This window comes from Geotrypetes seraphini, chromosome 8 (genome assembly GCF_902459505.1).
Source record: "Geotrypetes seraphini chromosome 8, aGeoSer1.1, whole genome shotgun sequence".
NCBI classification, from domain to species: domain Eukaryota; kingdom Metazoa; phylum Chordata; class Amphibia; order Gymnophiona; family Dermophiidae; genus Geotrypetes; species Geotrypetes seraphini.
The window spans coordinates 28258309-28282459 of NC_047091.1; the positions used below are offsets into that span (position 1 = coordinate 28258309).

At 47.0% G+C, this 24151-nt stretch overlaps 1 protein-coding gene across 4 annotated transcripts in view; it reads right to left on the reverse strand.

Annotated features, from left to right (window-relative positions):
• The window catches only part of HMGCL (3-hydroxy-3-methylglutaryl-CoA lyase), a 150544-nt gene that overhangs the window by 33649 nt on the left and 92744 nt on the right, over positions 1-24151 (reverse strand). The window lies entirely within an intron of this gene.

Here is a 24151-nt window from a genome sequence, read left to right on the forward strand (position 1 = left end):
TTGAACATTTCTTTTCTGAGCTATCTTGAGAACAGCAAAACTCATGTAGTCTCTCTGTCTGAAATGAACTTAGACAGCTGTTGTGGTTCATATGTCATAATACACTTATAAGGGTATCTTAGAACAAAGGTTGCCCCTAAATGTACAGCCTGAGGTCTTAATATAAGAAACTGCTTCCTTCTCCTCTGGGTTAATCGGGATACATCAGAATACATTCTTATAATATTTGTCAAAAGGAAACATCTTTATGCTTAAAAAATATCTTAAGGATCCAAAAAATATCTTAAGGATCTGAGTAATGTAGCAGGAACCTGAACCTCAGTATCGGACTTCTCAAGGAACTGTGTCAAATCCAAACTATCAGCAGATAAATTCTGCTGGTTAGGATTTTGAGCTTTGACTCTCGTTGGGAGGTAATATATTTTTGAGAGAGGTGGATACGCGGTTTCTGGTACTTTCAGAATTTCATTCAAATATCTTTTAAACATGTCTAAGGGAGTTATAGGTTGAACTTTCAGAAAGTTTATAATCCGGAGATTACATCTCCTAATGGAATTTTCCATCGTTTCTTGTTTAAAGTGCAAACTAGCACTGTCCTTAGCCCAAGTTAGAGCTTGAACTTCCAAAGTTTTTATCTTAGGCTCAAAATCACCCATAATATTCTCCAAACTTAATACTTTATTTTTAAGTTCCAAATTTTCTGAAAGGGCAGTAGTACACCACGTAGAAAGTTGTTGAATTTGATTCCCCAGTGAAGTTTGCATATTTGATATGGCCTCCCATATGGATTCCATGGTAATTACCTTAGGCCTTTGTAAGGTAACAATCTCCCAAAGTACCTTTGACCACCTCATTTGTCAAAGCAAATTCTTGGGCTCCCAAAATACCTGTAGCCCCCTCAGTAGTTGGAGAAACTTCTTGGGCTTGCTGAAATCGGAGAGGCCAGCAATAGGGCATCCTGCGCCGGCACGTTGAAAAACGACTCCTCTGTCGCAGCGGGGCAGCTAGATGGGGATCGCTCATCCGGAGATAGAGTGGCAGCCTCGAAGGAGAAGTCCCGCGCCTCAGCCTGAGTGTTCTCTCCAGCCATGGAAACCTCCGGTTGTAGCGTTCGTGAGCCTCGATCCACAAAGGCGTTCATCAGGCCAACTGGTGCTACTGCCTCATCGGGAAAAACCCAGATCTTCAATTTCCTTTTCACCATAGCCAAAGAAACACTCCATCAGATGCACGACAGCATCCCCGTGAATACATCAGGCTGCCATCTTGGGTAAGCTCCACCCCTCTCTCTCCAATAGTAAAGCACAGTTACTTACCGTAACAGGTGTTATCCAGGGACAGCAGGCAGATATTCTTGACTGATGGGTGACGGCACTGACGGAGCCCCGGTACGGACAATTTTAGAGTGATTGCACTCTAAGAACTTGGAAAGTTCTAGCAGGCTGCACCGCGCACGTGCGAGTGCCTTCCCGCCCGACAGAGGCGCGCGGTCCCCAGTTAGGATAAGCCAGCTAAGAAGCCAACCCGAGGAGGTGGGTGGGACGCAAGAATATCTGCCTGCTGTCCCTGGATAACACCTGTTACGGTAAGTAACTGTGCTTTATCCCAGGACAAGCAGGCAGCATATTCTTGACTGATGGGTGACCTCCAAGCTAACAAAAAGAGGGATGGAGGGCAGGTTGGCCATTAGGAAAACAAATTTTGCAAAACAGATTGGCCGAAGTGTCCATCCCGTCTGGAGAATGCATCCAGACAATAGTGAGATGTAAAAGTGTGAACTGAGGACCATGTAGCAGCCTTGCAGATTTCCTCAATAGGCGTGGAACGGAGGAAAGCCACAGATGCTGCCATAGCTCTAACTCTATGGGCCGTGACAGAACCTTCCAGTGTCAGTCCGGACTGAGCATAACAAAATGAAATGCACGCTGCAAGCCAATTTGACAACGTACGTTTAGTAACAGGACGTCCTAATTTATTCGGATCAAAGGACAGAACGAGTTGGGGAGATGATCTGTGGGGCTTAGTACGCTCTAAATAGTAAGCTAGAGCCCGCTTACAGTCCAAAGTATGCAGAGCCTGTTCTCCAGAATGCGAGTGAGGTTTCGGAAAGAAGACAGGCAGAACAATAGATTGGTTGAGATGGAATTCAGAGACAACCTTAGGGAGAAACTTTGGATGTGTACGCAGAACCACCTTGTCATGATGGAAGACTGTAAAAGGTGGATCCGCAACTAGTGCATGTAGCTCACTGACCCTCCTGGCAGAGGTAAGAGCAATAAGGAAAAGTACTTTCCAAGTGAGAAACTTGAAAGAAGCGGTAGCCAAAGGTTCAAATGGAGGCTTCATTAAGGCGGAAAGAACTACATTGAGATCCCAGATAACAGGAGGGGCTTTAAGAGGTGGTTTCACATTGAAAAGACCCCTCATGAATCTGGACACCAAGGGATGAGCTGAGAGGAGTTTTCCATGGACTGGCTCATGAAAAGCAGCAATAGCACTGAGGTGGACTCTGATGGAAGTAGACTTGAGGCCAGAGTCAGACAAAGAAAGAAGATAATCCAACAACGTCTCCACTGCAAGGGAAGTGGAATCAAAATGATGAAGAAGACACCAGGAAGAAAATAGAGTCCACTTCTGAAGGTAACATTGCAGAGTGGCCGGTTTCCTGGATGCGTCCAGAATGGAGCGAACGGGCTGAGACAAGAGTATCAGTCGAATCAGCCCGAGAGATACCAAGCTGTCAGGTGCAGAGACTGGAGGTTGGGATGTAGAAGGGTCTCCTGATGTTGTGTAAGCAGAGAAGGAAACAGTGGAAGAAGAAAGGGTTCCCTGGAACTGAGTTGAAGTAGAAGGGAGAACCAATGTTGCCTGGGCCACCGTGGAGCAATCAAAATCATGGTGGCTCGTTCCCTCTTGAGCTTGAACAAGGTTCTTAACATGAGAGGCAGAGGAGGGAAAGCGTACAGGAACAGATTGGACCAATCGAGGAGAAATGCATCCGCTGCCAGATGGTGAGGAGAGGAGAGTCTGGAGCAGAATAGGGGCAGCTGGTGATTGTGAGGAGCTGCAAAGAGGTCTATCTGAGGAGTGCCCCACTGAGCGAAGATGGACTGTAGAGTTAAAGGATCGAGTGTCCACTCGTGAGGCTGGAGAATTCTGCTGAGCTTGTCCGCCAAGGAATTCTGTTTTCCCTGAATGTAGATAGCTTTCAGGAATAGATGGTGATCTGTGGCCCAAGCCCAAATCTTCTGGGCTTCTTGGCACAAGAGGCGAGAGCCTGTCCCACCCTGCTTGTTGATGTAGTACATCGCAACTTGATTGTCTGTGCACAGCAGGAGGACTTGAGGAAAGAGAAGATGCTGGAAGGCCTTGAGGGCATAAAACATTGCTCTGAGTTCCAGGAAATTGATGTGATGCTTCATTTCCTGAGCTGTCCAAAGTCCTTGAGTTTGGAACTCGTTCAAATGAGCTCCCCAGGCATAAGGGGAGGCGTCGGTGGTGATGACAAGTTGATGAGGAGGTAGATGGAACAGAAGACCTCTGGAGAGATTTGAGGATATCAACCACCATTATAGAGACTAACGAAGAGATGATGTTACAGATATGTGATGTGAGCAAGGATCCATCGCTTGGGACCACTGGGTAGCTAGGGTCCATTGAGGAGTGCGCAGGTGAAGACGTGCAAGTGGTGTGACATGAACTGTGGAGGCCATGTGGCCCAAGAGTATCATCATTTGCTTGGCAGAGATGGAACGTTGTGGAAGCACCTGCTGACATAGAGATTGAAGCGTTTGAAGACGGTTGGACGGCAGAAACGCTCTCATGAGGACTGTGTCCAAGATTGCTCTAATGAATTGAAGTCTTTGAGTGGGGATGAGATGAGATTTGGGTAGATTGATCTCGAACCCCAGCAAACGTAGAAATAGAATGGTCTGGTTGGTGGCCTGGAGTACTGTCTGAGATGAATTGGCCTTTATCAACCAATCGTCCAGGTAAGGAAACACCTGAAGGTGGTGGGAACGTAGAAAAGCAGCCACCACAATCAGACATTTGGTAAACACTCTTGGAGAGGAGGCAAGACCGAAGGGTAGCACCTTGTATTGGTAATGACAACGATTGATCATGAAGCGTAGGTACTGTCTGGAGGCCAGATTGATCGGTATGTGAGTGTATGCTTCTTTGAGATCGAGGGAACATAGCCAGTCGCCTTGATTGAGAAGAGGGTAAAGAGTGGCTAAAGAGAGCATTCTGAATTTCTCTTTGACCAAGCATTTGTTGAGATCGCGAAGATCTAGGATGGGTCTGAGATCTCCTGTTTTTTTGGGGAACTAGAAAATAACGGGAGTAGAATCCCTGCCCCTTTTGATCTAGAGGAACTTCCTCTATGGCGTTCAGAAGGAGGAGGGATTGAACCTCCTGAAGAAGGAGTGAAACCTGAGGAGTGTTCAAAGCAGACTCTCTTGGCAGACTTTGGGCAGGAAGTGTCTGAAAGTTGAGAGAGTAGCCGTGGCGGATTATGTTGAAGACCCACTGATCCGAGGTGATGGTTTCCCAATGGCTTATGAAAAGAGTAAGGCGTCCTCCTATGGGCTGCGGAAGGTGGGCGGCAGGATGGAGACTGGCTATGTACTGGAGAACCAAGTCAAAAGGGTTGAGTGGATTTTTGTGAAAGGGGAGGCTTCACCTGTTGTTGCTGCTGTGCTGGTCTAGAAGCTTGCCTCTGTTGTTGCCTCTGACGTCTGGGTTGCTGCGGGGCCTGTGGTAAAGGACGAGCCACAAATCTACGCTGGTAGGCCGACTGTTGGCGAAAAGGCCTGGTAGGTGTGGTTTTCTTTTTCGTTTTAAGGAGTGTCCCACCGAGTCTCATGAGCTGAGAGCTTTTGGGTAGTGGAGTCCATGGATTCTCCAAACAGCTCATCCCCCAAGCAAGGTGCATTGGCCAGGCGATCTTGGTGATTGACATCGAGTTCTGAAACTCTAAGCCAGGTCAGTCGCCGCATGGCCACTGACATAGCCGTGGCCCTAGAGGTCAGCTCAAAGGTATCATAGATTGATCTGACCATGAACTTACGAAGTTGTAAGAGCGATGAAGAAGTTTGGCGAAAGGCAGATCGAGCAATGGTGCGCCCACATCTGGAATACTGCGTCCAATACTGGTCGCCATACCTCAAGAAGGACATGGCAATACTCGAAAGGGTCCAGAGGAGGGCAACGAGGATGATAAAGGGTATGGAGAACCTTTCATATGCCGAACGGTTAGACAGGCTGGGGCTCTTTACCCTGGAGAAGCGGAGACTGAGAGGGGACATGATAGAAACTTATAAAATCATGAAAGGCATAGAGAAGGTGGAGAGGGACAGATTCTTTAGACTAGCAGGGACAACTAAAACAAGAGGTCATTCAGAAAAACTGAGAGGAGACAGATTCATAACGAATGCAAGGAGGTTCTTCTTCACTCAGAGGGTGGTGGACACCTGGAACGCGCTTCCCGGAGAGGTAATAAGACAGAGTACAATTCTGGGGTTCAAAAAGGGACTGGATGACTTCCTGGAAGCGAAGGGGATAACAGGGTACAGATAGAGGTTTACCGTACAGGACATTGAGCGAATAGGGTATGGATATTTCAGGTTAGGTAGGGAACACTTTCAGGTCATGGACCTGGGGGGCCGCCGCGGGAGCGGACTGCCGGGCACGATGGACCCCTGGTCTGACCCGGCAGAGGCATCGCTTATGTTCTTATGTTTACGGTCAGGGAGGTATTTCTCAAAAGTTGACAAAGTTTGAATGAGATGCTTAAGGTAGAACGAAAAATGGAAAGCATAGTTCCCAGATCTATTAGCTAGCATCGCATTCTGATACAACCGTTTGCCAAACTTATCCATGGCCTTACCTTCTCTGCCAGGAGGGACAGAGGCGTACACACTAACACCCGTGGATTTCTTTAAAGTAGATTCTACCAGTAAAGACTCATGGGGGAGTTGCGGTTTGTCAAAGCCCAGAATAGGTATGACCTTATATAAGGAGTCCAGTTTGCGAGGAGCTCCTGGAATGGTCAAAGGTGTCTCTAGATTTTTATAGAAAGTCTCTCGCAAAATATCATGGAGAGGCAATTTTAAGAATTCCCTTGGAGGCTGGTCAAAGTCCAGTGCATCGAGAAATGCCTTGGATTTTTTGGATTCAGCCTCCAAGGGAATAGAGAGAGAGTCGCACATCTCTTTGAGAAAAGAGGTGAAAGAAGTTGCATCAGGTTTGGAGGATGGATCTAAACCAGAAGGATCCTCGTCCCCTGACAAACACTCTCCCTCAGAGAGGAAAGGCTCCTCTGAATCACCCCACAGATCAGGGTCCCTCACTTGAAAGATACGGTCCCGTGACTCCGGTGTGGAGGGTTCTAGGTGTCGAGTTTTGTGAGTCGACTTACGAGACCTCTGAGAAATGGTACCGGGAGATGTCATCGGGCGTGCAGGTGCCGAAGTTTGCACCGCCTGGTGTAAAGACCTCGGTTCCGGAGCTAAAACTGGCATGGATACCGAGGAAGCTGTTTGTACCGGTACCGACAAAGTGGATGCCGATAAAAGAGGCTGTTCCACTGCCGGTACCGGTAGCTCAGACCGGACCAGGACTGGAAGGCTCGGTGTCAGAAGAGCAGGCAGGAGCTGCTGCAATTGCTCTTTGAGCTGTACTTGCAGGACGGCGGCAATTCGCTCGTCCAGCGAAGGCACCGGTACCGCTTTTTTCTTCTGCGGTACCTTTGGTGCCGCTCTACACTCCGAAGAGGAACCCGAGGTCGAAGGGCTAACCTCAATCGGAGCGGAGCGCTTCCGCGGGCGCCTCGAGGTCGGCAGGATTGGGCTCGCTGCCACTGAGACCGGAGGACGCTCCAGCGGGGAAGGCTTCTTAGCCGGCTTACCTGAGGGATGCGACGCCGGCACGGTGTTGCGCGGCGTCGATGAGGTAGGTGCCAACTGCGTCGGGGCCGAAGTCGGGACCGGTGCCGCCGAATCCGACATCTCGGTACCAAATAAAAGTTGCTGTTGGATCTTGCGGTTTTTTAACGTTCTCTTTTTTAGAGTGGCACAGCGGGTGCAGGTGGACGCCCGATGGTCAGGACCCAGGCACTGTAAGCACCAGTTGTGCGGGTCAGTGAGGGAAATGGGCCTTGCGCACCTCTGGCACTTCTTAAAACCGGGTTGGAGGGGGCATGAAAGTGAAAACGGCTTCTGCCAAATCGAAGGCCGAGGCCTCGATGGTGGCAGCAGGCCCCGCCGGGGCGAACCCGAAAAAGAGAGGAAAAAAAAAAGAAAATTCTTTTTTTTTTTTTTATTATAAAAAAAGAAAAGAAAAAAGGAAAATACAATTCCGAAAAGGTTTACGCGAGCGGGAAGGCGAATGAGAAAAAAGTTTTCAACAGCCGTTGAAAGTGCGTCTTCTTAGCTCCGCGGAGACTAAGAAACTGGGGACGGCGGGAAGGCACTCGCGCGTGCGCAGTGCGGCCTGCTAGAACTTTCCAAGTTCTTAGAGTGCAATCACTCTAAAATTGTCCGTACCGGGGCTCCGTCGTTGCCGTCACCCGTCAGTCAAGAATATGCTGCCTGCTTGTCCTGGGATAAACAATTTTATGAAAAAAAATAAAAAAGTTGCCATGTAGAGTTAGAACAGTTCATATGCTAGTATACTTACTACTCTAATGTGTTTGGCTGTGAATGTACCTATTGTACCTGAATGCACTGCTTTGATAACTTTTAGGTTTGCGGGTATTGTATAAGAAATTGTATTAAAAATGCTTTGAAATAACTTGAAGTAAAAGCTTATGCCATTAGTAATGGTCATCCCTGCCAGTCACATGTCTCTAGGTAAGGATTAAGATCACACTCAAAATTCAGCCCCAATATGTTAACTGATTAATCAAAAAAGGGTCCAGCTGACCTTGAATCAGTGACTTGCTGTTCTGAGAGGCTGGTACTCTGACCTTGAGCCACTGAATGGCTCTACTGAACTGAGGTGGAGGCAGTGTTAAAGAGGAATGTTTCCGGCCTCAAAATTTAAAAGCCTCTAAAGTTGCTAAAGAGATATTGTGATGCCATAAAGACATTTCCAGCAATATAAGGGCTGAGGGCCCAGCTGCCAAGACAAGAGCAGATCCATGAACCTTGGGTTATGTTACAAAGTATCTGTACCTGAGTGCCTGAAAGAGAAGTACAAAATTAGAGGGGCATTTTTTTTTTTTAAATATCATGTTTATTGAGACAAGAGGCAACTGAATAGCAAGAGCCAACCACAAATCAGCAGATCGTACAGGGTATCATACAGTGTCAGAATGGTACAAGGTACAGTACAGGTCACAAGATATATACAAGATATGCAGAGGATACCACAGGACTACGACATGCGACATAGGAAATGTGGAAACAACTTGCAACCCAGCGCCCCCCCTCTAGTTTGAATGTAGAAAAACAACCAGAATCCCCAAACGATTCATACAGACAAACCACTGCCATGCACAGCTCACACAAACCTACTAAACACACCCATGCATGCAAGACTCAACCATACAAACACTCAGTCACAAACACATACACACAAGCGCACTTTCCCTGCCAGAAAAACTGCAGTGTGAACAGTATATAAAGGAAAGTCCAGTAAACCACACAGGTTGTTACACATCTAGATCCAAAATCTGTAGCCAAAAAGAACAATAAGCCTTCCAATGGTCCTGTGGACGAGATGTATAAGTGTCCAGCTCAAAGCGGGCTTGCTGTTTCATCATGGTTACCCACAAGGTGATGGGGCCTCCTCAGAAGTCCAATATTTCAGTATAAGCTTTTTCCCCACAAAAATCGCATAGAGAACAAATTTCTGGGAGGGGAAATCCAATCCATGTTGTTGCAGGTCCTAAACATCCCCCAACAACAGAGCCGGTGCATTCCAGGGCATATTGCAATGTAGGAGAGCAGCCAGACAACTCTTCACCGAGTCCCAGAAAATTAGTTTTAAACAAGCAAAAAAGGAGTGAATGGAATTACCCCTGTGAGTTTTACATTTAAGACACTTATCATCAGACCATAGCCCCATAACATGTCCGCGGGCACAGGTGATATAAGAGCAGTGCAGAATTTTATATTGGATTTTCTGCAGGGTTGCCGCCTTCATATTGAGGTAGAGCGTTTGGAAGAGTTGCCGTATATCGTGGATAGAAACATCCAACTCAAGTTCGGCGGTCCACTCACCCACCAAAACCTGGAGACAACTCTCCCCAAGACCATCCCTCCCCTCCCTATACTAAGTGGAAATTTTATTAGACACAGTGGGGGTGGAGAGGAAAATCAAGCACAAAGTGCCATAACCCCATCTCTCCCCATGAGCATGTACCAGGGAATGGTAGTAATGATGGATCTGGAGGTAAGTATAAATGTGGGCAGGGGGTAAAGACCACGATGTCTGTACTTGAGCGAAAGAGGGAAACACACCTCCCCCCAAAGCCAGTGCAGTACCCAATGTCGTAGCCCGGTCTTGACGGCCTCTCAGCCCCGCCAGGCCCCCCACCCCAGGAGCAAAGTCAGGGTTACGAAGGAGAGAAAGAAAAGGGGAAACAGTAGGCAACCTACCCTGCTGCAAACGCCACCAGCGCCACGCTCTACGAAAAGGAAGGAGGAATGGAAAAGCAGGAGTATCAGACCCTCCTCCCCCCGCCCCATGAAGGAAGGAGGAAAAAGACCAGGGTAAACAGCAATCCTCAAGCAAGGCTGCTGGAGAGTAACGACGCGAAGATACCAGTTGTTCATGAATCCAGCGAAGAAGCGCTGCAACATTTTATACACGAAGAGCAGGTAATCCTAGACCCCCCCCCCTAGCTCGACTCTGTGAGAGTTTAAGAGCATTGATGCGGGCCACCTTCCCTCTCCAAATGAAAGAGCGAACAATAGATTGATAAGAGCACTCATCCGTGCGTGAAATCCATACAGGAATTGTTTGCAATGTGTATAACAGCTTCGGAAATAACACCATTTTCACGAGCACTGCGCAGCCCAGCAAGGAAAAAGGGAGCGATTGCCATTTAAGACAAAGGGTTTTAATCCGTCCAATAGCAGCAGTGATATTGGCATCGTACAGCTTACAGGGATCGCGATAGAGCATGATACCTAAATATTTCAACTTCCCAGGAGCGACTCCCAGGCCCTGACACCAAGGTTCCACCGGCGAGTTTCCTAACAAAAGGGCTTCCGTCTTATTGAAATTAATTTTGAGGCCCGAGAAAGCGCCATAAGACCGAATAATAGACATTAAGACGAGCATGGTCCGGTCGGCATGATTAACATAGAGAAGCATACTAATGCGGTATTCCCGGCTGCCCACCTGAAGGCCCTCCAACTGGGCATCTTGACGGATTCGCGCAGCCAAAGGTTCTACGGAGAGAAGAAAGAGAAGCGGCGAAAGTGGACAACCCTGCCGCGTACCTCTCCCCAGCGGGAAAGGATCCGACACTCCACCATTCACCAACAACTGGGAGTAAGGATTGTGGTTCAACGCCAGCAGCCATGCAATGAAGTCGCCTCTAATACCAAAGCGCTCGAGGGTCCCGAAAAGGTGTGGCCAGGAGACCATGTCAAACACCTTCTCGACATCCAAGCTGGTAATGAGCGCTCGATCAGTGATGGCACGGGAAGACTGCAACACTGCGAGGACTTTCAAAAGATTCATGGATGCATGCCTGCCCGGTACAAAGCCCACCTGGTCATCGTGAATGAGAGAAGGCAAAAAGTTGCGCCGCATGAATACTAGCCAAAATCTTGATATCCTGATTTAAAAGGGATATAGGCCTATAAGATCCCAAGGCATCGAGCGGATGCCCAGGCTTGGGGAGAATGATGATGTGTGCCCTATTATGGGAGTCCCCTGGGGGAGTAGTATTACGAAGTCCCATAAAATAATTCCCTAAAGAAAATAAAGTAGAAGGATCCAAAAGTTTATAAAACTCAGGGCCCAGACAATCAGGTCCTGGTGTTTTTGCTAGGTGAAGTTTCTTGATGGCCACCTGCAACTCCTCACCTCTAATGGGGCCAATAAGAAACATAGAAACATAGAAATAGACGGCAGATAAGGGCCCACGGCCCATCTAGTCTGCCCACCTTAATGTCCCTCCCCTACCTTTGCCCTGTGAATAGATCCCATGTGCCGATCCCATTTGGCCTTAAAATCAGGCACGCTGCTGGCCTCAATCACCTGTAGTGGAAGACTATTCCAGCGATCAACCACTCTTTCAGTGAAAAAGAATTTCCTGGTGTCACCTCGTAGTTTCCCGCCCCTGATTTTCAACGGATGCCCTCTTGTTGTCGTGGGACCCTTGAAAAAGAAGATATCTTCCTCCGCCTCGATGCGGCCCGTAAGATACTTGAACGTCTCGATCATGTCCCCCCCTCTCTCTGCGCTCCTCGAGCGAGTATAGCTGTAATTTGTCAAGCCGTTTTTCGTATGGTAGATCCTTGAGTCCCGAGACCATCCGGGTGGCCATTCTTTGCATCGACTCCAGTCTCAGCACATCCTTGCGATAATGCGGCCTCCAGAATTGCACACATTGCGGCACATTGATCAGCCGACAACGAAGGAAGAGAGATACCCTGGAAGAACTGGTCACTAGCCGCCGCATCAAAAGGTTGAGCAGTGTATAGGTCGGAGTAGAATTGCACAAATTGTTGCATGATAGCCTGATGGGTAACATGAGCATTTCCCTGTTTGTCTTTGATAGAAGTAATAGTATGCCGCGCTTTGTGAGGGCACACTAAATTAGCTAACAACTGACCCGTTTTATCACCCCACCGATGTAGTTTATATTTATAACAGAAGATATTAAGGCTAGCTCGTTGATCCAACAGAAGGTTAATTTTAGCTTTAAGGATACCCATGGCCTGCTTCGTAGCATCATCGAGACGAGAAATGTGAAGAGTCCAATAAGCAGCAAGATCCTTGGACAAAGCAAGAAGCTCCGTATCACGTCGTTTTTTCAAGGAAGCAGAATAAGCAAGAATGTGCCCCCGCATGACCACCTTCGCGGCCTCTCAATAAACAACCGGGCCAGCATCCTCCACTGAATTAGTTTGAGCAAAATCATCTCATCTTCTCTGAAAGAACTCACGAAAGGAAGCATCTGTGAAGAGATGGGGTGACATACGCCAAACGCGGCCCATTGCTTGGGAGCCAAACTGTAAGGCAAGGCCCAGAAGAGCATGGTCAGAAATGAGAGGCGCGGAGATGCTGGTGGCCGCCAGGTAGGGAAAGAAAGAAGCAGATATAAGGATGTAGTCAATGCGAGAGTAAGTCGAGTGGGGGTGGGAATACAAGGAGAGATCATGTTCATCTGGGTGCATGGAACGCCAAGAATCCAGCAATCCCAATTCCTTCATGAGAAAGTGCACCCCCTTAGTGAAGTGTCCCTTTGGTACTGGTTTAGCTGGCTTATGGTCCCATTGAGAGTGAGCTACAAAATTGAAATCACCACCCATGATAATCTGCTGGGGCAAAAGTGGAGCAAGGTAGCCCATCAATGTTGTGAAAAAGGTATGAGTATACAAGTTAGGGGCATAGACATTACACAAAACCAGAGGTTTCCCCCCACAGTTCCCCAATCATGATAATATACCGCCCATTGGGATCAGCAATCTGACGGTGCGTGTGGAAGGGTATGTTTTTGTGGATGAGTATGGCCACCCCACAACTCCAAGCTGAGAAGGAAGTGTGACCCACCACACCCACCCACTCTCTGTGTAGTTTATCATGTTCTAGAGGGGTCAAGTGTGTCTCCTGCAGAAAGGCAATATCAGTGCGTTCCCTCTTAAGATAGGCTAGAATTTTGGTACGTTTGATTGGGGAGTGGATCCCATCCACATTAATAGATTTCACATTCAATTGAGTCATATCATCTACAAGTGCACATCAACAATAATCAAATATGCATCCTACAGTAATACAGAGGTGGGACGTCCCAGCTAAATCCCACCCAAGGCAAGGGACACCACTGCAGATGGAGAAACAGAGACAAGGAAAAGCCCCAACTCCAAACATCCCTCCAGCAGAGAAAGCAAACATACAAACCCATGCATACAACCACACATCCCACAAACACCCAAACGCTCTCCCCCCCTCCCCACCCGACCAGAAGCTCATTCACAGCAAGGAAAATCCCCGCTATTCCCAACCCTTAGAACAAACCATCAGGTAGCCCCGGGTCGCCCCACTGAGTGTAGTAGGCCAGCCCAACTAGGCCTCAACCCCTGCACAAAGAAGCATGGCCCATACCCAGATAACAGGAGCAAATATAAATTGGTAGCAAGAGTCCATATATGCAAACTCAAAAAGTAATAGCATAAAGCATACAAACAGATAGCCCAGCAGAAAATGAAGCAGAGGACCTGACAAAGGCCATAAAACAAGCATGCCTCTGAGATGCAACTGAGGAAGGTCAATCAGAACTTGCCGGGAACAATACTTCCAGAGCAAGATAACAGGAGTCCTGGCGTGCAAGGCAGCTCAGCCGTAACAAAAGAGCCAAGTACAGTCAAGGAGCAGCCGCTGACTCGTTGCATCCAAACAAAGGTCCAATCTCCACAGTGAGACCTCCAGATCCCGAGAGCAGGCATCTCCAGCAGTCAGGCACCCTGCACAAGATGCCAGAAGAGCCACCCGCGGGTTCAACCCCTGGCAGGGCAATGTGGCAAAACTCAGTATACTACAGGTATCGCACATCAACAGCCCCTCAACAACCAACGCGCCCAAAATGGAACAGAATAACTGGGCAGAAGGGGGGCTGATCCCGGGACCGGTGCAGAACTGGATCCGCCACTATTCAAGAGACTCCTCGGTCCCCACGAGCCACAGCAGGAAGTGATTTGATGAAGCCCTCCAACGCAGCCGGAGTATCATAAAAAGTGGTAGCATTATTGTAAGTCACTCGGGCCCGAGCTGGATACAAGAGGGAAAATCGGATGCTGCGCTTGAAGAGCTCACTGCAGTAGGGCGCCATGGCCCGGCGTCGAGATGAGACCTGAGGTGAAAAATCTTGAAAGATAAGAACCTTGTGCCCCTCTATTTGCAGGTTCAAGTCTTTTTCTCGTCGGTAGGCAGCCAGCACTCTCTCCTTCACTGCATAATTATGAAACCGGGTAATGACCGCCCGGGGTCTAGTCTCCTCGTCTCGACGGGCTCCCAATCTGTGTGTGCGTTCAATGAAAAACGGCGCCAGTGTGTCAGACAGGGCAACAGCCTTAGGTAGCCACTCCTCCAGCCAGCGCCGAAGATCCACATCCCGGACAGATTATTGCACCGGCCCCTATTCTCCTGGTCCTCGAGGCGCTCCAGCAAGGTCTTGTTTTCAGATTCCAGCGTGCGCAGGCGTTCTTCGTGGTTAGCCGCTGTGTCTTCCTGCTGAGCGACGCGATCCTCAGCCCTCTGCAGCCTACCAGCCTGGGAGTCAAGGCTTTCTTTAATCCCCTCCATAAATGTATGGATGGTAGCCAGCTTGTCCTCCATTACTAAAGTGAGCGATCGCATCAGCTCCTGAACCGCCACTGCCTCCAGGGTAAAGACCGGCGCCTCGTGGCGGTCCGCCATCTTGATATCAGATCCCCTCAGCTTATCCCTCGCAGTTCTAGCCAATTTCGCTTCCATCAACTCGTCCCTTATTGAAGACTCGTAGCGGATCGAGTCCAGCACATCGGGACTGTTCAGGGACGTATGTTTGGGCACTGCGCTGGCCGGCTAAAAGCAGTTTTAAAAGCGGGATATGACGGCGCGACCTGGAGCTACAGAGAGGCACGTCCGTTCACGCATCCGGCATCACGTGCCCCCCCAGAGGGGCATTTCTGATATGACACCCAAATCCAGTTTTGGGCATTTTGCAAAAAACATCTAAAAACCCAGTGCCAAAACAGCCATTTTTTGTTTAAAAACCATCATATTGTAGACATTTTTGTACTCAAATGTGTCTCTTTAATTGCCATTAAAAAAAACAACAAACATCCAAGGGAAACCCCCCCCCCAAAAAAAAACCCCCACAAACAAACCAATAACAAGTCACTGGGATGTCTGGGGGCCAGCAGTCTTACTAGACTGACCACATAGACATCCCAGCAGCCTAGGGAGTACTACAATGAACTTCAAATAAAAGGTCTCAATTTATAAAAAGGGTTCCAGAGGTGATCCAGGAAATTACAGACCCATGAGCCTGACTTCAGTGTCAGGAAAATAGTTGAAGCCATTATAACAAAATAAAAATTATATAACGCTTAAGACAAGCATGGTTTATAATAGGACAGAGTCAGCAAGGGTTGAGCCAAGGGAGGTCTTGCCTCACCAATCTGCTGCATTTCTTTGAAAGTGTGAATAAACATATGGATAACAGAGCCAGTTGATGTAGTGTATCTAGATTTTCATAAAGTTTTCGACAAAGTTCCTCATGAGAGGCTCCTAAGAAAATTAAAGAGTCTTGGGATAGGAGTCAATGTTTTGTTGTGGATTGGGAATTGGCTATTGGACAGAAAACAGAGAGTAGGGTTAAATGGCCATTTTTCTCAATAAAGGAGGGTAAATAGTGGAGTACCACAGGGATCTGTGGTATTTAACATATTTATAAATGAACTAGAAACTGGAATGAGTGAGGTGATTACATTTGCAGATGACACTAAACTGTTCAAAGTTGTTAAAATGGGTGCAGACTGAAAAGTTGCAGGCAGACCTTAGGAAGGCTGGGCATCCAAATGGCAGATGAAACTTAATGTGAACAAATGCAAAGTGATGCACACTGGGAAGAATAATCGAACAATAGGTCCAAACCAGTGAGAGTAGAAAAAAGCAGAATGGAGAGTAGCAATGTGATCATCTCAATGAAAGCTCTTTATTAAATATTCTCCATAAAGTCCTCTTTTGTTGAGTTCATCACATCGCTACTCTCCATTCTGCTTTTTTCTACTCTCACTGGTTTGGACCTTTTATTAACTTTTACGTGGGTAGTCTATATCTTCTTTGCTTTGGAAGAATAACCCAAATCATAGTTAATTTATGCTGGGACCCACCTTAGGAGTCAGTACCCCCTAAAAGATCTAAGTATCATTGTAGACAATATGCTGAAACCTTCTGTCCAATGTGCAGGGGCAACCAAAAAAGCAAACAAGTTGCTAGGAATTATTAGAAAAGGGCCGGTAAACAAAACTAAGACTGTTAAAATACATCTGTGTCACTCAATGGTGTGACCTCACTTTGTGTACTGCATTCAATTCTGGAACAGGCTACTGGGCTAGATAGACCATTGGTCTGACCCAGTATGGCTATTCTTATGTTCTTATGAATACATGATATTTTATATACCTGAACCCTTATACTGTATGGTGAGCCCTCTAAGAATAGCAAAATAAAAGTACTGTACACAACAGTAAGCTACTATGACAGACCTTATGCCTGCAGGTAACATAGTAACATAGCAGATGACGGCAGATAAAGACCTGAATGGTCCATCCAGTCTGCCCAACCTGATTCAATTTAATTTTTTTTTCTTCTTCTTAGCTATTTCTGGGCAAAAATCCAAAGCTCTGCCCAGTACTGTGCTTAAGTTTCAACTACTGAAGTCTCTGTCAAAGCTCACTCAAGCCCATCTATACCATCCCAGCCATCGAAGCACTCCCCAGCCCATCCTCAACCAAACAGCCATAAACATACACAGACCGTGCAAGTCTGTCCAGTACTGGCCTTAGTTCTTAAATATTTACTATTATTTTCTGACTCTAGATCAGTGATTCCCAACCCTGTCCTGGAGGACCATCAGGCCAATCGGGTTTTCAGGCTAGCCCTAATGAATATGCATGGAGCAGATTTGCATACCTGTCACTTCCATTATATGCAAATCTCTCTCATGCATATTCATTAGGGCTAACCTGAAAACCCGATTGGCCTGGTGGTCCTCCAGGACAAGGTTGGGAACCACTGCTCTAGATCCTCTGTGTTTATCCCACGCTTTTTTTTTAACTCTGTTTCCCTTTTCTTCTCTACCACCTCTCTCGGGAGCGCATTCTAGGCATCCACCACCCTCTTCATAAAGAAGAATTTCCTTACATTGCTCTTGAGTCTCCCACCTCTCAGCCTCATATTATGCCCTCTGGTTTTACCATTTTCCTTTCTATTGAAAAAATTTTGTTCTACATTAATACCTTTCAAGTACTGTATTTTTTTTTTTTTTTTGCTCCATAAGATGCACCTGACCATAAGACGCACCCACCTCCAGAGGAAGAAAAACCAAGAAAAAATAATTCTGAACCAAATGGTGTGCCCTGTACCATGTCCCCCCTCTGGTGGTCTAGTAGTAGGCTGGGACAGGGTACAGGGCACATCTAGTGGTGGGCACGTCTAATGGTAGGTACATCTAGTGGCAGCCTGCCAGCCAGCTCCCAAACCCTCAACCAATACCAAGCCAGCCAGCCCCAAGGCAGCCAGCCAACCCACCCCCAAGCCAGCCAGCCCCCAGTCAACCCGGTCAGCCAGCCAGTCCCAAACCAGCCAGCCCAAAGGCAACCAGTCAACCCACCCCAAGCCAGCCAACCAGCCCCAAGCAAGCCAGCCAGCCGGCCCGCAGTTAACTCGGCCAGCCAGTCAGTCCCCAACCAACCAGCCAACCCACCCCAAGCCAGCCAGCCAGCCCACCCCAAGCCAGCCAGTCATCAGTCAACCCAGCCAGCCAGCCAATCCCAAGCCAGCCAGCCCAAAGGCAAAGGCGGGCAGGCAGGCACCCACCCCTCCAGTATCTTTTTTTTGGCATCCCGGAAGTCCAGCGCACTTTCCGCGCTCCTGCCTGGGTTTCGCTACACTCTTCTGGAAGTGGCACAGCAGCGCAGGCGCGCGCTTTTTGACAGGCAGCCATTCGGAGCGTAGGGAGGGACCAAGCAGGCACGCAAAAAGCGCGCGCCTGCCTCCTACACCGCTGTGCTGCTGACGCTGCCAGAAGACAGCAGGGGAACCCAGGCAGGAGCGCGGAAAGCAAGCTGGACCGCTGGGATGCCAAAAGGAGGTATGTGTCTTGTTTGGGTTTTTTTTTACATTCGCTCCTTAAGATGCACCCTTTCATCTTATGGAGTGAAAAATAAGGTACTTAAATGTCTGAATCATATTTCCCCTGTCCCTCCTTTCCTCTGGGGCAGGGATCTCAAAGTCCCTCCTTGAGGGCCGCAATCCAGTCGGGTTTTCAGAATTTCCCCAATGAATATGCATTGAAAGCAGTGCATGCATATAGATCTCATGCATATTCATTGGGGAAATCCTGAAAACCCGACTGGATTGCGGCCCTCAAGGAGGGACTTTGAGACCTCTGCGGGTCTAGGGTATACATATTCAGGCCCCTTCTGTCTTCCCCCCAGAGCAAAGCTGTCTGTCCCCAGCACACCTCCCCCTCCAAAGCAGCCCCCTTTCCCTCTCCCCCTGTATTTTCCCCTTTCTTACCCTCCCTCCATCCTGGCATCTTCTGGCCTGCTCCTCTTCAAAGCAGCCTGCAATCGTGGCCGGCTTTAGTGAACCTCGCAGGCCGCTCTCCAACTCGGTAGCACGTTCCCTCTGACGCGATCCTGTGTGTCAGAGGGAACATAAGAACATAAGAAGTTGCCCCTGCTGAGCCAGACCAGAGGTCCATCTTGCTCAGCGGTCCGCTCCCGCAGTGGCCCATAAGGCCTAGTGCCTGAACAGTGGTCCCTGATTAATTTTGTAACTTACCTCTAATCCCATCCCTATAATCTACCTCTACTCTTATCTGTACCCCTCAATCCCTTTGTCTTCCAAGTACCTATCCAAAGCTTCTTTGAACCCCTGTAGCGTGCTCCTGTTTATCACATCCTCTGGTAGCGCGTTCCATGTATCCACCACCCTCTGTGTGAAAAAGAACTTCCTGGCGTTTGTTCTAAACCTCTCCCCTTTCAATTTCTCTGAGTGCCCCCTTGTACTTATTGATTCCCTTAATTTGAAAAATCTGTCCCTGTCCACTTTTTCTATGCTCTTCATGATTTTGAAGGTTTCTATCATGTCTCCTCTAAGTCTCCGCTTTTCCAGGGAGAAAAGTCCTAGCTTTTTCAGTCTGTCAGTATGAGAGGTCCTCCATGCCCTTTATTAGCTTAGTTGCTCTTCTCTGGACCCTCTCAAGTACCTCCATGTCCTTCTTGAGGTACGGCGACCAGAACTGAACACAGTACTCCAGGTGTGGGCGCACCATAGCACGATACAGTGGCAAGATGACTTCCTTTGTCCTGGTCATGATACCCTTCTTAATGATATCCAACATTCTGTTTGTTTTCCTTGAGGCCGTGGCACACTGCGCCGACGCCTTCAATGTTGTGTCTACCATCACTCCCAGGTCTCTTTCAAGGTCGCTCACCCCTAGCGCTCATTTTGTAAGTGAACATTGTTTTTTTTCCCCCTATATGCATGACCTTGCATTTCCCTATGTTGAAACTCATTTGCCACTTTTTGGCCCATTTTTCCAGTGTTGTCAGATCTTTTTGGAGATCTTCGCAGTCCTCCATGTTATTGACCTTGCGACATAGTTTGGTGTCATCCGCAAATTTAATAACCTCACATTTTGTTCCTGCCTCCAGGTCGTTAATGAATATATTGAATAGGAGCGGTCCCAGCACCGACCCCTGTGGAACTCTACTCGTGACCCATTGCCAGTCTGAGTAATATCCCATGCTACTGAAGTTGGAGAGCGGCCTGCGTGGTTCGCTAAAGCTGGCCACGATCACAGGCTGCTTTGAAAAGGAGGATCAGCGGTGATGGCGGTTGGTGAGTGAGGGCGGGAGGGGGGAAGCTCCAGTGTGTTCCCTGCCGAGGACTTGGGCAGGGAGAGAGCTTGCCTGCGCTTCCTCCAGCGGTTGGTGAGTGAGGGCGGGAGAAGGGGAGTGGCCAGAGTGATCCCTGCCTCAAGTTTCAAGTTTATTTAATGTTTGATATAATCGCAATATCTAAATCCAATGCGATTTACAAAAAAAAAATATCAAAACAATTTCAACAAACATGGTATTAAAAACATTGTGATTATAAAAATACTAAGAAAAAAATAAGGGGAAAAAAAAAAAATTGGATTAAATAAAATGTAAAAATAAAATAAAAGGGTGGGTAGGACATAAAAAGGTTGGGGACGGTACCAACTTGATTTCTATTTAACAGTATTCCTTGTCCAGATAAGTTCTAAGAAAAAGTAAAATGATTAAACCAGAAAAAGGTCAGATAAAAGCATTCCTAAATAGCCAACTTTTTAGTAAGCCTTTGAATTTAGCGAGTAGTTTTTCATCTCTAATATTGAGAGGTAGGGAATTCCAGATTTGGGGAGCTGTAACGGAGAAGATCGTGTCTCTCCTTGAATAAATAATTTTTAGTGAAGGAGTAACTAGCAGAGATTTTTCTTCTGATCTAAGAGATCTTGTAGGTGTGTATGGTATTAAAAATTTTTCTAAAAATACTGGAGCTTTATTTAATAATAATAACTTTATTTTTGTATACCGCAATACCACAAAACAGTTCAGAGCGGTTTACAGGAGAAGAGACTGTACATTTACAGCGAAGATGCAGAGTCAGATTAACCAGGGTAAAGTAACCAGTAACAGTAACAATTAAAATTAAAAAGTAAGATAGGTACTTAGAAATTCCCTTACTGTCCCGAAGGCTCACAATCTAACTAAAGTACCTGGAGAATAACAAAGAAGTGAAAAATAGAGATAGAGGAAAAATAAGAAATAAACATTCTAACAAGACTACATTGATCTAAAATACTTTGGAAGGATGAAGAGAGGAGAGAAAGGAATATATACAGTTACAAGGGAGTGCAGGATGAGGATAGTAAGATCTGGGGAAGAAGAGGTATACAGGTGAGGAAGGAGAGGAAAGGAAGGAAGGATGGGGTTAGAGAAATTTATCAAAAAGGTAAGCTTTGAGAGATTTTCTGAAGGATAGTTAGGATGGGGCAAGAGAGATGAGGGTGGTAAGGCAATCATTCCATTTGCCAGCTTGAAAAGAGAGGGTTTTGTCCAGGAATCTTTTGTAAATACATCCCTTTGGCGAAGGGAAGGCAAACAGGTGGGCATTGCGTGTTCGGTTAGAGCCTGGGAACACAAAGTAACGTGACAGGTATATCGGGGATGATCCAGTCAAGGTTTTAAAGCAGAGGCAGGCGAATTTGAAGATGACCCTTGCTTCAATTGGAAGCCAATGAAGTTTTCTGTAGAAGGGGCTAACATGGTCAGATTTTTTGAGGCCATAGATGAGGCAGACAGCAGTGTTCTGAATAAGTCTAAGACGTTTAATGGTTTTCTTGTAGGAACCCAAATATATGATGTTGCAATAATCCAAGGTGCTTAAGATTAGGGATTGGACCAGCAAACTGAAGGCGGAGAAATCAAAGTAGTGTTTGATAGAACAGAGTTTCCAAAGGGTGGAAAAACATTTAGTAATATCTTATGTGTCATTAGAGCTATTTTATAAGTGATTCTGTGATTAACCGGTAACCAGTGATTTTCCCTTAACAAAGGTGTTACATGTTAAAATTTTTTCTTAGTCAGCGTTCTAAAATAGAATACGGCCATGGATCACAACTCACAACGGCAGGGATCATGCCGTTTTAAAATTGCATGCGCGGGTAAGGTTTTATTATATAGGATTGCTCACCAATTGCAGTTTCTCCCTGTCTCTGTTCTGTCTGGGCTGTTCTTACTCCACCAGATGTTAAATCTTCACTTTCTAAGTTCAGGCTCTCTTGAGAAAACTGAGAACCTAAACTTCTGCTCTCCGGATCGACTTCTCTGGCCTCAGAGGTAGAATGTCCACCGCCTCCTGGCAACACTCTCTCCCTCGGGGAGCTAGTAATGTGAGGTTGTAGGAGCGGAGATCTGGCGTCAGGGCTGAGCGTTGTTTCAAGCCCCAAGGAGGCTGCCGGCATCTCGCCTCGTTGCCTTGCCGCCAGTAGGGAAACTGCCGCCGCCGTGATGTCCTGCATCCGCCGCAGTTCGTCAATAGTGCCTACTGCTACTGGTCCAGAGCGCCGCGAGGCCCCAGCCGCACTCCTGCCTCTTCGCTTCGGCATACCGAAAGGTAATAGTTCAACGAAGAAGTACAAAAGTAATTTATTGGCAAGCTTCCTGGCGTCCTCTCGTCGAGCTCATAGAAGCGCCATCTTGGATCCGTGCACCTCCAGAAATACTTTTAAAACCAATAGGAGGAAATTTTTTTTCACTCAGAAAATAGTTAAGCTCTGGAATGCATTGCCAGAAGATGTGGTAAGAACTGATAGCATAGCTGGTTTTAAGAAAGGTTGGACAAGTTCCTGGAGGAAAAGTCCATAGTGTGTTATTGAGAACGACATGGGGGAAGCCACTGCTTGCCCTGTATTGATGAACAAAAAATAGAACCCTGTAAAGAGTGGAGGTGTAGGTACACAAAAATCTAAAACCCTCCCTCACCCCAAGAAAGCAAAATGATTAAGGGAAAGAGATGAGGTCTACTGATTGCTCAAACTAGCCAACTGTGTATTATACTTTAATTTTTAACGGGAGAACCCTCAGTCACACAGCAACCCCTGGAACGTCCAGGGACAAGCTGCCGCGGGTTTACACTCAAAAAGGTGTTAACTGCGAAACATCCCCGGGCTCTCTCCGTGTGAATAACTAATGTGCACAACAAAAAGTGCTATGTGTGAAAAACAATATATGAAAAAACACACATCAAATATAAATAGAGATAGAATTCATCTCTTTCCCCTAATCTGGGGGCCAAAAGGAAAATTAGTGTCCAAATCTAACCGAGCAAAAAAAAACACAACTGGAAGAACTTAGCTTCTCCGTGTGTGTGCAGTCAGCAGGCAGTGTCTTCGTCCAACGGGACTCCGTTTCGGGGGTGTACACCCGCTTCCTCAGGAACTGGACTGCGCTGGATATTTCAAGTTTGTTGTTAAAGCTGGTAAGGCAAGGAGGAAATGCATAACATATCAGCCTCTCACCTCCCAACATATACGGTTCCTTCCGATTATTAATCCCCAAATGCATTACTCTGCATTTCTTTGCATTGAATTTTAGTTGTCAGATATTAGACCATTCCTCTAACTTTTGCAGATCCTTTTACATGTTTTCCACTCCCTCCACGGTGTCTACTCTTTTACAAATCTTGGTATCATCCGCAAAAAGGCAAACCTTACCTTCTATCCCTTCAGCAATGTCACTCGCAAACATATTGAACAAGATAGGCCCAGCACTGAACCCTGAGAGACTCCACTACTCACTTTTCCTTCCTCCAAGCGACTTCCATTAACCACCACCTTCTGGGGTCTGTTCAACAGCCAGTTTCTAACTCAGTTCACCACTTTGGGTCCTAACTTCAGCCCTTCAAGTTTGTTCAAGAGCCTCCTATGAGGAACCAAGTCAAAGGCTTTGCTGTAATCTAAGTAAATTACATCTAGCTTATGTCCTCTGTCCAGTTCTCTGGTCACCCAATTAAAAAATTAAATCAGGTTTGTTTGGCATGATTTATCTTTAGTAAAGCCATGTTGCCTCGGATTCTGTAACCCATTAGATTCTAGAAAGTTCACTATTCTTTCTATCAGCAACACTTCCATTATTTTTCCAACAACCGGAGTGAGGCTTACCAGCCTGTAGTTTCCCGCTTCATCCCTGTGACCACTTTTGTGAATAGGGACCACATCTGCTCTTCTCCAATCCCCAGGAACCACTTCCATCTCCAGAGATTTGTTGAACAAGTCTTTAATAGGACCCGCCAGAACCTCTCTGAGTTCCCTCAGTATCTTGGGATGGATCCCGTCCGGTCCCATCGCTTTGTCCACCATCAGTTTTTCAAGTTGTTCATAACCACTTTCCTCGGTGAACGGCGCAGAATCTACTCCATTTTCTTGCGTAACTTTGCCAGACAATCTTGGTCCTTCTCCAGGATTTTCTTCCGTGAACACCTATATGTGTGTACAGTAGGTATTTTGTAGTTTTTGGGTTACTCTTTACTTTCTACCACACATGTGCTAGTTCAAGTGGGATATGGACATCGGTCCCCTTCTCTACAGTCCACTGTACTGGCTACTAGGCTACTTTAGGGGCCTGCCTGCTGCTCTAATAGGAATGGCCATCACATCTGAAGTCAT